This window comes from Coregonus clupeaformis, unplaced genomic scaffold, assembly GCF_020615455.1.
Source record: "Coregonus clupeaformis isolate EN_2021a unplaced genomic scaffold, ASM2061545v1 scaf0125, whole genome shotgun sequence".
NCBI lineage: Eukaryota > Metazoa > Chordata > Actinopteri > Salmoniformes > Salmonidae > Coregonus > Coregonus clupeaformis.
In genome coordinates, this window is record NW_025533580.1 from 339,978 (window position 1) to 355,522 (window position 15,545).

The 15,545-nt window shown below is 42.9% G+C and overlaps 1 protein-coding gene across 1 annotated transcript in view; it reads right to left on the minus strand.

Annotated features, from left to right (window-relative positions):
- Positions 1 to 15,545, minus strand: part of LOC121556472 (glutamate receptor ionotropic, NMDA 2D) — a 101,941-nt gene that overhangs the window by 85,531 nt on the left and 865 nt on the right. The gene's annotated exons all lie outside the window — the stretch shown is intronic.

Here is a 15,545-nt window from a genome sequence, read left to right on the forward strand (position 1 = left end):
AAACAACAAACAAATGACGAATGTGAAGTCCTACGGTACACTGACCAAAAGGAACAAAAACCCACAACACCCAAGAGAAAACACACAGTATAAATATGGCTCCCAATCAGAGATAACGAGCCGACAGCTGACACTCGTTACCTCCGATTGGGAGTCAATGACCAAACCTAGAAATAAACGTAACAGAAATGCAACCATAGAAAATCACCCAAAACCCAACAAAACACAATACACCCTGGCTCAAATACAAAAGTCCTGGAGCCAGAGTGTCACAATCTGTTTGCAACAAGGCACTTAAGTAATGCTGCAAAAAATGTGGCAAAGAAATACACTTTTTGTCCTGAATACAGAGAGTTATGTTTGGGGCAAATCCAACACAACACATCACTGTGTACCACTCTTCATATTTTCAAGTATTGTGGTGGCATCATGTTATGGGTATGTTTGTCATCGGCAAGGACCAGGGACTTTTTTAGGATAAAAATAAACGGAATACAGCTAAGCACAGGCAAAATCTTAGAGGAAAATCTGGTTCAGTCTTCTTTCAAACAGACACAGAGACGAATTCACCTTTCAGCAGGACAATAACCTAAAACACATGGCCAAAATCTACACTGGAGTTGCTTACCAAGATGACAATGAATGTTCCTGAGTGGCCTAGTTACAGTTTTGATTTAAATCGACTTGAAAATCTAAGGCAAGACTTGAAAATGACTCTCTAGCAATGATCAACAACCAACTTGACAGAGCTTGAAGAATTTTTTAAAGAATAATAGGCAAATATTGTACAATCCATGTGTGCAAAGCGCTTAGTGATTTTTCAAAAAATATATATAAATGCTAGAATTGTTCTTCCTCTTTGATGTTACAGAGTATTTTGTGTAGATCGTTGACCAAAAATGACAATTAAATCAATTTTAATCCCACTTTGTAACACAACAAAATGTGGAAAAAGTCAAGGGGTGTGAATACTTTTTGAATGCACTTTATAGTCTATAGTAATTCCCGGTAGACTGTCATGCGGGGTGATAACTCTGTCCAGCAGCAGCAGTGGAGTGAACAGTGAAGTGCAGCTGCAGCTCAATGCTCTTCGTTTTAATTGGCCAATACTTCAATCACAGCCACTGGAGTGTGTCCTCTCTGATGGAACAGATCCTCTCTCTCTCTCTCTCTCTCTCTCTCTATCTCTCTCTCTCTCTCTCTCTCTCTCTCTCTCGCTCTCTCATTTATTCATTCATTCATTCATTCATTCATCCACTCACTATTTCTCTCTCTCTCTCACACACACACACACACACATACTCACTCTCTTTCCTATCTCTCTCTCTGTCGTATGAGAGCAGTAGCAGCAAGAGGCTGCTTCACATTGTACATAATGTCCACCCTGATCAGTCTGTACTCCCGGCGGAGAACCACTGTACACCGTAGTGCTGTTTTTACTGCACGGCTGTAAACAGTTATCGTAAAGAGCTGTGCCGCTCGGCTCTGTGCTGTGCCACAGACCCCATGGCCATCACAAGCTATTCAAGTGACAAACGACGTAGCCATCCATCAACCTGCGCTGACACCAGGCCCTCTCAGGGAAATACAATACACTACATTTGTAAATTAGATGTGGGCTAAATGCGAGATTAAGATAGTCACATAAATGTGATGCTATTTCTTTATGTGTAACACTTTAGATCGGGGTGTATGGCTCTTAATCTGACAACAAACTGCTCTGGAATACAAACCAACGTCTGGATGTTTACTGGATGTTTTCTTCTGGCAAGAAGATTCATAATATAATATAGGTTTTATGCTGTTTCACCATTTCACTGATAAAACTCTATATCGTAGCTCCAATCCTCCATAGTTTATATCTCCACACTCGACTCGCTCACACCAGCATTTCAGAACCTTTAACAAGCCAATATACTGCATAGGTTTATTGAGTGTAAGGGGGCAATTACTTTTTCAAACAGGTGAATTGGGTGTTGCATAACTTTGTCAATGAAACAATATAATAAATCCAATAATATAAAACGTGGCTAATGAACCTAGCTATCTGAACCTAGCTATCTGAATGCAAAAAGCCAGCAAGTATAAACAATTTTGGGGTAACTTGTAAACTCAGGTTCCTTTTATCTAATATTAGGTTTTGGTTGAAGATGTGATAACATTCAGTATCAAAAATATGCAAGAATAGAGAAAATCAGAAAGGGGGCAAATACTTTTTCACAGCACTGTATATGTTTATCTTAAAGAAATGAAAAATCGATGTGCACTCGCCTATACGAGCACCTGGTTCTAGTGCCTATACCTCAGCCTCAGGTTTTCAACATGCTGTAACCTTTAACCCTGGAGAATAAAATAACACTGTCCCAATTCAACATATCTTAACTTCCATATTTTCGGTAGTCTGAGTATATAGGCATTACATCAACATTTCTGAACCTTGCGTTTTCACCTACGTAGGCCTATGTCATATCTTTAACATCAATGAATCTAGGAAAGATAGTGCTGTCTAACCCAGGGGTGTCAAACATGCGGTCTGCACGGGGTGATTTTGTATTTTTTTATATAAAATGTTTTTTTGGACTCAAACCAAATCAAAACTGTGTAGAAATGATAATGGACCTACATTCATACAGTTTCTTGACTGTGTCCAGCTCGCTAATAATCCCCGAAATGAAATCTAGACAGTCACGGAGCATCGAAAATTCAAAACATTTTGGATAGAGGACTATTTTTTGCAAATTTTGACAGTGAGGAAATATAGCACATTTTCAGTACGGCCCTCTGGACCTCGTTGAAGACCAAATGCGTCTCCTGGGGCAAAATGAGTTTGACACCCCTGGTCTAACCATTGGAACGGAGAGCACGTTAGGTTACATTTTTTGATTCACATGACTCATTTTTAGTTGGTATCAATTCAGATTCTGACATTTCAGTTAAATTAAATTAGCCTATACCTAATTATTTGAGAAGTGTCATTTATCTTCAAAGATAATTTTTTGTAATTCATGAATTTCAATTCACTTCCTAAATTGATGAGTGTCATCCAAACGTTTCTATGATTTATTTAATGTCAATTAATCTACATACAACTACATCGGTGTCACAACTTCCACCGAGGCTGCCTCCCCTCCTTGTTCGGGCAGGCTTCGGCGTTCGTCGTCACCGGTTTACTAGCCACTGCCGCTCCATTATTCATCATTCCATTTGTCTTGTCTTGTCAATCACACACACCTGGTTCTTATCCCCTCATTAGTCTGTGTATAAGTGTGTTCCCTCTGCCCCCCTTGTCCTTGTGGGTGATTGTTTATTTGTGAGAGTAGTGTAGCTCGGTGGAGCTACTCGTACCTTGTTATTGCCGGGGTAGATATTTCCCCTGTGCCTGTTATTGTTGGAGCTACCGTTACCTTGTATTGCCAGGGTAGATTTTCCCCTGTGCCTGTTTCGTTTGTCGCTATCCAGTGCTATTTGTGTACGACGGAATAAACTCTGCATTCGGTGATTACCCTCCTGCGCCTGACTCCTTATATCACACTCATCACAATCGGTCTCTACAGCTCCAACATTTGTTCCTTATACTTCAGTGTAATTAAAGGAAAAATGCTGTTTGTATTAGGAGAATCTCACACATTTAAAACTAATATACAGTAGATGGTAAACCTATGCTTCTACTTCATGGTATAACTACACTAAAGGACACACAAAGATACACAAATGCACGCACGCACGCACACCACACACACGTAGCCAATGTGGTTATGCTTCCGCATTGCTTGCTCTTTGGGGTTTTAGGCTTGGTATCTGTAATGCACTTTGTGACAACTGCTGATGTAAAAAGGGCTTTATATTGATTGATTGATTCCACTCATCTAAATTAAAAAGCCTCTCTGTGGCATCTGTCTACTCTTTATGCATCCCGATCACTGTAGGTTATTTCTGTGTGTGTGTGTGTGTGTGTGTGCATCTCTATGTAGCCTGAGCTCACCCAGTCACCTGTGATCAGAGACACACTGTGTTATCATACGGCTCAATGTGTAATCTCACTCTGACATTATACTACTGCCTTTCATTTACTGCCAGCAACCTTCACAGTACACACACATAGACACACACACACAGACGCAGGCGAAGGCCACCCACCCGCACACACATACAGGTCTCAGAAATAAACTCCTGCATATTCTCATGCAATTCACATTAGCACGCAGGGTTGCACTCATCAAAATACACCCAGTAAGTACCAGTAAGCACATCTATATGCTACAATACACACACACACACACACACAAATATCATCATCACCCCATTCACAAAACATCTGCTAGGTACAAATGCTTTACTAGCACCCTGAGTGTTCAAGTCATAAATAAGAGTAAGGTCATCCGCCTTCATGTAGAAAGAATAGTCCCAGGGGATCCTGCAGCTCACGCTTCCACACAATACAATACAACACAATACGCTTTATTATTTAAATAAGAACCACTGTACTAAACAAACTTGGGATTTCTTTCATTCCATGATGTATTATTTGATGTATTTTTATAATAAGTATGACTGTACCTCCTACTACCATCTGGGCATGATAATGTATTCTGCCATTCCTTCAGGTTTACAGGTTTAATATGATAGGCTGTATAAGAAGCCTAGTACATTGCTGCTCTCTCTATCTCTCTCGCTCTCTCTTGTTCTCTCTGCCAATTCCTGGATAATAACACTGTTTGTATATGGATACAAATGTAAATCACTTTCAATATACAACATTATGCTATGACAAACAACATTGTATTCCATCAGGACATGAAAAGACGACTGTAAAAGTGGGGGTACACTTCACAGCCATTTTCACTCTGCCAATACCAGGGTTAATATCACTGAGGCTGGTAGTAGTATATATTATTTTCCAGAGCTCAGACATGCAATACAGTAGAGAGGCACGAGACTGACAACCATTGCAATGCACACAGCCCGTCTCTCCACACTCCCCACCATCCATTCCTTCCAAAGTTGAGTATAATAGTTTTTTAAAATTTTTAGTAATTTAGCAGACGCTCTTATCCAGAGCGACTTACAGTTAGTTAGTGAGTGCATACATTTTTCATACTGCCCCCCCGTGGGAATCGAACCCACAACCCTGGCGTTGCAAGCGCCATGCTCTACCAACTGAGCTACAGTGCCACATCATTTAATGGATTTACATATATATTGTTTTTTGGTTGAAATCCCTCTATCAAGATGTCTTTATAACATACGACCTGCTGGATTATCTTACTACGTGTGTTTTAAAGGAAGTCATTTTCCCTCCCTGACCCCCTCCAGTGCTTCAGGCTGGGAGCTGAGCTGGAGGGGCTGGGAAGGGGGGGCTGGCGTTTGTTGCAGGGACACATTCAATACCCAACACTGCCTATTCACTACAATAGAACCGAATGCCTGAAACGTAATGTGTATTCTGTACATAATATCTATGAATGTCCATCCAGCACAAAAAATGTAGATAAACAATAGAAGACCAATGTGTTTTAGCTTCATTTAGCCTTCATCACCAGGGAGCTTGAATGGCCCTCTAGAACTCTGCTCACTATTTATGTGAATAGATACCTTCCATCGATCCTTCCATTGTTCTGAGATACAGGAGTTAAATTGAGGGGGAATAAATTGGAACAGAGTTACGACACCTTAGGACTAGAGAGGAAGTAAAATGGAAATTGAACAGATTTCTGTTAATAAATTATTATGTAAAAATAAACGTATCGACAATTTCACCATCTCCAAAATCCCCATTAAATTACTGTAGAAATCTGTATCATAGTCTGTTACTGTGATATATCAATTAAATATTGAGAGAGAGAGAGAGAGAGAGAGAGAGAGAGAGAGAGAGAGAGAGAGAGAGAGAGAGAGAGAGAGAGAGAGAGAGAGAGAGAGAGAGAGAGAGAGAGAGAGAGAGAGAGAGCGAGAGAGAGAGAGAGAGAGAGAGAGAGAGAGAGAGAGGATGGACAGAAACCCTGCAGACACGGGAGGGGAGGCTTGAGGCAGAGATCTATTAGTGGTTATAGTGGATTTATTACACCAGTGTTTCTCAACCGTTACTGACAGCTCCCTTGAATGGTCAGCTGACACCTATTTAGTCCGTTCTCAAATGCTAATTGTCATTTCAGCTGTCGTAAAGGGAAACCGAGCCTAGCTTGCCAGTTCCAGGTTCATATGAGGTCTAGAAACACTGTGATCCAGAGCAACTATACCCGGCATTGATTGGCTAGACAGTCCACTCTCCTGGCCAGGTCGACATCAGCCACTAATTAAAAGGCTGGAATGAAAAGCAGAGGCAGATGCTGTAAAGCCCCTGAGGACTGGGGTCTGACAACCCTGAGCTAAAACACTCAACATCACAACCAGCTAATGGTAAAGAAACGCCTGTGGTTAAACACACCCACCTCCCCCCAAACACACCCACCTCCCCCCCAAACACACCCACCTCCCCCCAAACAAATACACACATATTGACATTGTTAAATGAACTGGAACAGAGAAACATCAACCCTTCTAATTTGACAAACATTGCAGTACACACACATGCACACGCACGCACACACGCACACACACACATACACACACACACACACACAAACATGTGGTCCTCTGTAGCTCAATTGGTAGAGCATGACGCTTGTAACGCCAGGGTAGTGGGTTCGGTCCCCGGGACCACCCATATGTAAAAATGTATGCGCACATGACTGTAAGTCGCTTTGGATAAAAGCGTCTGTTAAATGGCATATTATTATTAAACACACACAAATGCAACTCACAGGAAATAGAGGATGCTTGCGGGAGCAGATTTAAATGACAAACTAAATCAGCTCCTAAATTGAATGCAATTCCACCTAACACAACATGTCGATACACACAACATAACTGGTGTTGATAACCACAGAAATATATATTACTGGGTTGCAGGGGTTCAAACAGGTTCAGGGAACAGAACTGAACATCAGAAAATAAATACATTTTTAGAGGAACAGAATCAGAACCGGGAACGAAAGTGGTTCTTTTACATTTATTTCAGTCCCACAAAAAAATTTACGCAACAAGGCGCCTATGCAAAGCCCTCACTCTGTCACTCAGAAACGTATTCCAGTGTCTGCCTGCCAGCTGGAAATCTTTACCAGTGTGTGTAGGTAACCTGCCCCTCCCCCTCCGAAGCATAGGGTACTGTAGCCTACTGATTCAGAAATTAGGGAGAGATTATTTATTAGACAACAATGGATTAACTTTTTCAGTGCTGGTTACAGTTACTATAGTTACTACAAAGAGGTAACACGTGTTTTTTATTCTGCTGCTACTCTGCAAAAACAAGCTTGCTAGCTTGTTAGCTCTTGTCCAACTTTAAGCCAACTCTCAGAAGTTCAAAGACATTCAAAGTTCCTTGATAGAAGCCGCTCCTCCGTAGGTATAATTCGGTGGGCCTAATTCAGATAATGCATGTCATAACAATGCCCAGTACTTCAAGCCAAGCCTCCTCCTCCACCCTCTCTCGCTCTCTCCGCACCCACAACATTTCAGTCGCATCTCGCACACTTGTCTGTCCATCACGCATGTATACAACTATAGCCTAGGCAGCCGATAGCGTAGGCAGCCGATAGTGCCTAGGCTAAAACAACTATAGCTTGCCTGCTCCATAGCAAGCTGCTTTATCTGCACTGATTGGGGAAGTCATTTAATGACGAGCTGATGTTTAAAAAAAATTGAATTTCAGAGATTTAAAAAGGAAGAGAAAGGAACTATATAAACCAGCACTTTTTGGGGGGTTGAACCGGTTCAGAACTTTATTTTGCAATTTGGAACAGTGGAATGGAAAACTGCTGGGTTGTAGATGTAGTCAACTAGCTCTCACAGTGTCACGTCAGAATTAGACTTTCATCCATGTTTCTTAAACGTCAAATTTCGCAGTTGTTGCGAACGTCAAATTTCAAAGTGTTTAAGGTTAAGTTTAGGCATTAACTCTAAAATCTTAAGGTTAGGCATTAACTCTGAATAGTTAAGGTAAGGGATAAGGTTTGGGATAGGCTTTAAAAAAAAAAAGTAAAACAACTTTCTATCGCTGGATTCGAATCAGAGAGAGTGCTTATACCCATCCGCCATCCCCGTCCACAACGCCCTAGCAAAACCAAAACCTACTTGAAAGTAACAGTGCTAACTGTTGCCCCTAGTGGCCGGTTTCCACGTCTTCTCCCAACGTCCTCAGAAATGGATGGACGTTGAATACTGACTTGTATCATGGGTGACCTAGCATCCCTTGTGGTGGGCAATGGGCATCCATACGTATACTGTATGACATGCAGACAACATAATCATGTTGAAAATATGCATTAACTATCTGGCATCCTCATTTATTTCTCTAACAGTATACAGTCGACTCTCTTCTTGATATATTTTGGCATGGAACTGCAATGCATGTGAAGAGGACACACAGCATTATAATCAGGACAGGGTGTACATGTATTTGCTGTGAAACTGCATGGCGCAATGCACTGTAATAGAGGTGTCACTCCTCAGGAGCAGCCTGTAAGGTTGGATCTCTATTCCCTCTGCAGCTGGGGAAAGAGAGAATCTAACGCTGCTTTATAACGTGTGGATCAGGTTGGGGCTGCGTTAGTCTCGCGTCGCCATACTTCCAAAATCACGCCGTTGTCACACCTCCCGTTTTAGGGAAGCCTGGTTCGTGACGAGACTAGGGCTGCATTCACACCATATCTGGCTCTGCCTCCGCTCTCTACTGGGGGTGCCGGAAACACTCATGTCTGCCTACAAACGGCTGCAGAACACCTTGGCTGTGGAAACGCACCTCTCAGGGATGGCTAACTCTGGAGATCACTTCGATCTCCACTGAGTTAGTTAAATCTGCTTTTGGTTTTTTGCACCTTACTTGTGGAATGACCTTCATGGCTTGGATGAATTGGTGCCTCTAGGTCAATTCAAAAGGCTGATTGAGGACCTTTTTACTGAATAATAAGTTTGTGTATTGATGTGTATAGTGATGTGTTTGATGTGTATAGTAATGTGTATAGTGATGTGTATAGGGATGTGTTTGATGTGTATAGTGATGTGTATAGTGATGTGTATAAAGTGCATTCGGAAAGTATTCAGACCTCTTGACTTTTTCCACATTTTGTTACATTACAGCCTTATTCTAAAATGGATTACATTAATTTTTTTACTCATCAATCTACACACAATACCCCATAATGACAAAGCAAAAACAGGTTTTTAGATATTTTTGCAAATGTATATATGTTTTCTTTTTAAATACCTTGTTTACATAAGTATTCAGACCCTATGAGACTCGAAATTGAGATCAGGTGCATCCTGTTTCCATTGATCATCCCTGAGATGCTTATACAACTTGATTAGAGTCCACCTGTGATAAATTCAATTGATTGGACATGATTTGGAAGGGCACACACCTGTCTATATAAAGTCCCACAGTTGACAGTGCATGTCAGAGCAAAAGCCAAGCCATGAGGTCGAAGGAATTGTCCGTAGAGGTCCGAGACAGGATTGGGTCGAAGCAAAAATCTGGGGAAGGGTACAAAAGCATTTCTGCAGCATTGAAGGTCCACAAGAACACAGTGGCCTCCATCATTCTTAAATGGAAGAAGTTTGGAACCACCAAGACTCTTCCTAGAGCTGGCCGCCCAGCCAAACTGAGCAATCGGGGGAGAAGGGCCTTGGTCAGGAAGGTGACCAAGAACCCAATGGTCACTCTGACAGAGCTCCAGAGTTCCTCTGTGGAGATGGGAGAACCTTCCAGAAGGACAACCATCTCTGCAGCACTCCACCAATCAGGCCTTTATGGTAGGGTGGCCAGACAGAAGGCACTCCTCAGTTAAAGGCACATGACAGCCTGCTTGGAGTTTGCCAAAAGGCACCTAAAGGACTCTCAGACCATGAGAAACAAGATTCTCTGGTCTGATGAAACCAAGACTGAACTCTTTGGCCTGAATGCCAAGTGTCACATCTGGAGGAAACCTGGCACCATCCCTACGGTGAAGCATGGTGGTGGAAGCATCATGCTGTGGGGATATTTTTCAGCGGCAGGGACTGGGAGACTAGTCAGGACCGAGGGAAAGATGAACAGAGAAAAGTACAGCGAGATCCTTGATGAAAACCTGCTCCAGAGCACTCAGGACCTCAGACTGGGGCGAAGGTTCACCTTCCAATAGGACAACGACCCAAAGCACACAGCCAAGACAACGCAGGAGTGGCTTCGGGACAAGTCTCTGTATGTCCTTGAGTGGCCCAACCAGAGCTCGGACTTGAACCCAATCTAACATCTCTGGAGAGACCTGAAAATAGCTGAGTAGCGACGCTCCCCATCGAACCTGACAGAGCTTGAGAGGATCTGCAGAGAAGAATGGGAGAAACTCCCCAAATAAAGGTGTGCCAAGCTTGTAGCGTTATACCCAAGAAGACTCAAGGCTTTAATCGCTGCCAAAGGTGCTTCAACAAAGTACTGAGTAAAGGGTCTGAATACTTATGTAAATGTAATATTTCCGGGGGTTTACAAAAATTTATAAAAACCTGTTTTTGCTTTGTCATTATGGGGTATTGTATGTTTAATTCATTTTAGAATAAGGCTGTAATGTAACAACATTTGGAAAAAGTCAAGGGGTCTGAATACTTTCCGAATGCACTGTAGTGATGTGTATAGTGATGTGTTTGATGTGTATAGTGATGTGTATAGTGATGTGTTTGATGTGTATAGTGATGTGTATAGTGATGTGTTTGATGTGTATAGTGATGTGTATAGTGTATATTGATGTGTTTGATGTGTATTGATGTGTATGCAGGGCTCATCTGTGAAAGAGCCCATGGTCTCAGCATGACTCCTTGTTCAAATAAAGGTTCAATAAAAAAATAATAATAATCAGACAGAGCCCCACCAAGGTGAGAAGACCAGGAGGAAGTGAGAGACAGAGACAGACCCACATTTCTGGGGTTTGGGGGGACTGATTAAATCTGAGAAGTAGGAGCTGAGAGAGAAACGTCAGAACCCCATTGTGTTATTCACACTGTAAAATCTACGATCTGAACACTAGAGGGGGAGGCTGATGAACCTGTGAAGTTTGTTACACGGGAAGACAGCTGTGAAATTCTCCATCTTTCTCTCTGCTTTTCAGGCTCTGGTGATACAGAGCTGAGAGCTGATGGTGAGAATGTAGTTTCCCTGTTGAGTCATGTTGCTGTTGTATATCATTTCTAACACCCAAAAGTAATGACCACTTGCCACACAGATTCACACACACTGACTAATACACACATACCAAGTGATGACATGCCTTCATCTAGTCACTCCTTCAGCATATGTACACACACTCACACACACTGACTAATACACACATACCAAGTGATGACATGCCTTCATCTAGTCACTCCTTCAGCATATGTACACACACTCACACACACTGACTAACACACATACACACGTGTGTATTTCTCGCCCCTAAAGGCCAAGTGAAGATGACCTGCCTTCAACGAAAGAACACACTCTTACACTGACTAATAGTGATGGCGGAAAACATCGATACAGTTGCAGTACATATTGGGATATTATTTTTAACGATATATCGTATCGTTTGGACAATAAGTATCGTGATAATATCGTATCATGAGGTCCCTGGCAATTCCCAGCCCTGCAGGAACACACATACTTGTGTCTATTTCTCACAGCCAATGTCCAAAAGGTGATGACTGTCCTTCATGAGGTCCAGTGGAGTATGTCAGAGCAGCCAGCAGGAGATAGAGCTGAGGTGAGATCCACCCTCCTCTGTGTTGTCAGGGGCTACAGGTCTGCATGTTGCTGAAGGAACTGTCATGGACTTGACTGGACGGTCCTGCTGTGCATTTCTCACACCCTCATCAATGTGATGAGAACTAGCTACTGCTACACTCTCATCCCTGTGTGATTGTGTGACGTTAGAAGCAGAAAGACACAGTGTCATTAACTGTCTTTTGGAACAGTCTGTGGGGGAGCAGATTGAAATGTTGTTTGCACCTTGACAAAGTTTGCAACAGTCACTTTGTGAGGGGAAAAGAGGAAACAGAAAATTAATAACATGACAGCGTCTTGATCAACACTTTGCCTTCAGCCATCGTCCTTCTGATTGTCTTTACTCTGCCTTTTCTTCACCTTCTTTACTCTGCCTTTTCTTCTTCCTTTTGTCTTTCATTCGCTCTGGAAAAGGAACAGGTGCTCTTTGTTCTGGGGATAATAACACCGTAGCATGTATGGCTTTGGTTTACTAAGCATTTGCACCTGTTTGTGACAGAGAGAATTAAACATGGACGCTAGAACAAAGATGTTCTGAGAAGGACGAGGTCATCAGGGTAAGTGTAAACGAAGATGTAATGATGAACGTGTAATTTTTTCCCTTTGTTTTTTGGTGTTTTATCCCCCTTTCAATTTGGGTTACAAACTTTACAACTGGTTCAAATACTGAGCAAATCTGGCCACAAGACTGATAAATGACAGGGAATATTCCCGCTACCCCCTGGTTCTAGCTTCACTGAATCTGAACATAGGGTTGATCACAAAGACTGCTGCCACTCAGTCCACTGCATTTCCATTCTGAAGCCCCGAGGCTTGGAGCCAGTAGTGAGGGTTTAGTCAACGTGGCCATAGATACTGGTGCTGGGAGTGTGTCTGAGCTGGAGCAGTGACACAGTGGAGGGTGACACACGGCAAGGGCCGCAGACACAGGGTAACATCGTTTTTATAAATGCCTCCATTTCCTCTTTTTAATAATCACTTATGCTGTCATTTCCTGCTCCATCTATCATCATGAGGGACCACACCACACTGCTACAAAACACTGCACCGCACAAAACCTGCAGTCATGTGCAGCCATGCTTGAGGCCAACTCTCAACCCCAAAACATACCCGCTGTGTGTGTGTGTGTGTGTGTGTGTGCCCGCGTGTGTGTGTGTGTACCCCTGAGTGTTTGCCTGTGTGTGCGTGTCTATGTACTCTGTGTAGTCTTGTGCAGCTGTGTGCTAGCTAGTGGCCCCTTGTATTCCCAACATAAGCCTGTGGGTGTGGACTGTGTGAGTGTGTTTGTTTGTGTGTCCTTCTCTCTAGTACATTGATGTCAGTCTGTCCATATGTACAGTATGTGTGTGTGTTTGTGTCCGTTTGTCAGCCTGATTTTCTGTCTGGCTGCACCAGTAGATCTATGTCTGTCTGTCTACACGTCTGTCTGTCTACACGTCTGTCTGTCTGTCTGTCTACACGTCTATCTGTCTACAAGTCTGTCTGTATGTCTACACGCCTGTCTGTCTGTCTACACGTCTGTCTGTCTGTCTGTCTGTCTGTCTGTCCGTCTGTCTACAAGTCTGTCTGTATGTCTGTCTACACGTCTGTCTGTCTACACGTCTGTCTGTATGTCTGTCTGTCTGTCTACACATCTGTCTGTCTACACTTCTGTCTGTCTGTATTTGTGTGTGTGGTGTCTGTCCATCTGTCTGTCTCCTTGTTTGTCCCTGCATGTATCTGTCAGTGTGTATGAACTGTGCAGCCAGCCCAGCCATGTACTACAGTACAGTACAATACAGTAGAGTACAGTATAGCCTCTCACTCCCTGTGTGCCCAGACCTATCACTGTGGGCTAATGTGAATTAGCATGCTGTTTATCAATAGAGGCCAAGCCAATCCACAAGAGAGCATGGGGAGAGGGGAGTACTGCAATCGCTCCAAAACACCAGTCTCTGATCTCGTTAAAGACTAATTGATGTTCTATGTTAACGAGCTTTACCTTAATTAGTGGTATTAAAAAGAACAGGGAGTGGAATGTTGGATGGTTTGGGTGGGTGGGATTTGGGTTAGTCTCTCTAATATTGTATAAAAGGGATGGATGAAAGGAAAAGGGATGGATGAAAGGAAAAGAGAATGAGAGGAAGGTGTGATGCGGGAATAGAGGAGGGAGACACAGGTTGCTGGGGTGAGGAAGAAGAAGAAATGGAAGGGATTGGAGGGAGAAGAAACAGGGGGATTGGAGGAAGAAAAGAGAGATGCAAAGAGAAGGATAGAGCAGAGTTTGAAGGTGTTCTGTGAAAAAGTAGGAGAATCAATGAGGTGAAATTGATGAAGAGCGGAGAGGGAGGAAAAAAGCAGACAAACGTTGACTCGATTCCTCTCATCTCTCCTCTCGCCCCCTCCAACTATGTCCCCTCTCGGATATTCAATTCCAGCTGACCCCTCCCCCTCTGACTCTCCTCCTCTACCTTCTCTTCCCCTCTCCCTCTCTCTCTCTCTGCTCTTTTCCCATCTCTCACCCGGCTCTCCTCTATATTTCCCCATCTTCACCTCCACCTTTATCTACACCTTCTGTCTCTCTCTCTCCTCACTTCACCTCCCTTCCCCAATCCTCTCTCCCTCTCCCTCTCTCCTCCTCTTCACCCCCTGTTCCCATGTTCACAGCTGGTACAGTAGAGCTCTCTGTGGGCGACAGTATGACAGATCGGTAGAGAGGAGGATGTATTGACACTGAAGGCAACGCATTACCGACAACACATGCATTCCTCTGCTGCTACAGTGTGTCTGTGCATGGTTGTGTGTGTGGAGGGGGGGATTGGCCTCTTTCCTCTGTGTGTGTGTGTGTGTGTGTGTGTGTGTGTGTGTATGTGTGTGTGTGTGTGTGTGTGTGTGTGTTATGCAGATGAGAATGTATGCCAAATTTAAGTTGCACAAACATAACATAAAGGATTAGGAATAATGATAACATAGTCCATGGTAATGGATGTCAGCTTGACAATCCAAATAAGTGGAAATAAGTGGAAACTGCTCTTCGGTATGACAATGTAAAATCAGAACCAACATCTAGACTACTAAAAATACACACAAGCATGCACACACACCCACACACGCACACACACCCACACACACACGTGAAGGTAGGCCTGTAGTGAAAACGCTGTTTTCCATCAACATAATGCAACACTTCAACCACGCATCCCAATGAGTTTGATATGGCAACCAGAAACACTGCAGCACATCTGTGATATGCAACACCATCTCTCATACAGGTCAGATACTCTCTCTCCACTCTGGCTACAGAGCTCAGGCTCTAGTTTCGGTTCTGGCCTTACATATGGGTCTTCATTTCTGTTTACCTTAGCTATACTCCACTAATAAAGTAATGCTAGGGACAAAAGTTATTTACGGACCAAAAAGGATAGAAACGGGAGGATGTAAATTTAGAAATCTACCACGACAACAACCGAGCTCTCACTCTCAGCTAAAAAATAAACATTAATTTAGTCAAGTAACAGTGTTAGAGTACAAATACATGGGTGAACATAAGGAGAAAGGCCAGTGTTTAGTTGTATCACTACCTCGGCATGCAGTGGTCTTAACGAATTCCCTCTCCTAGCGTGCCATCTGGAGATATAAATAGATCGAGTGAAGATTGATGGACAATCTTACAGAAAGCTGTAGCTAAGATCAAGACGGTGGGTACACACACACACACTGACACACACACACACTGACACACACACAG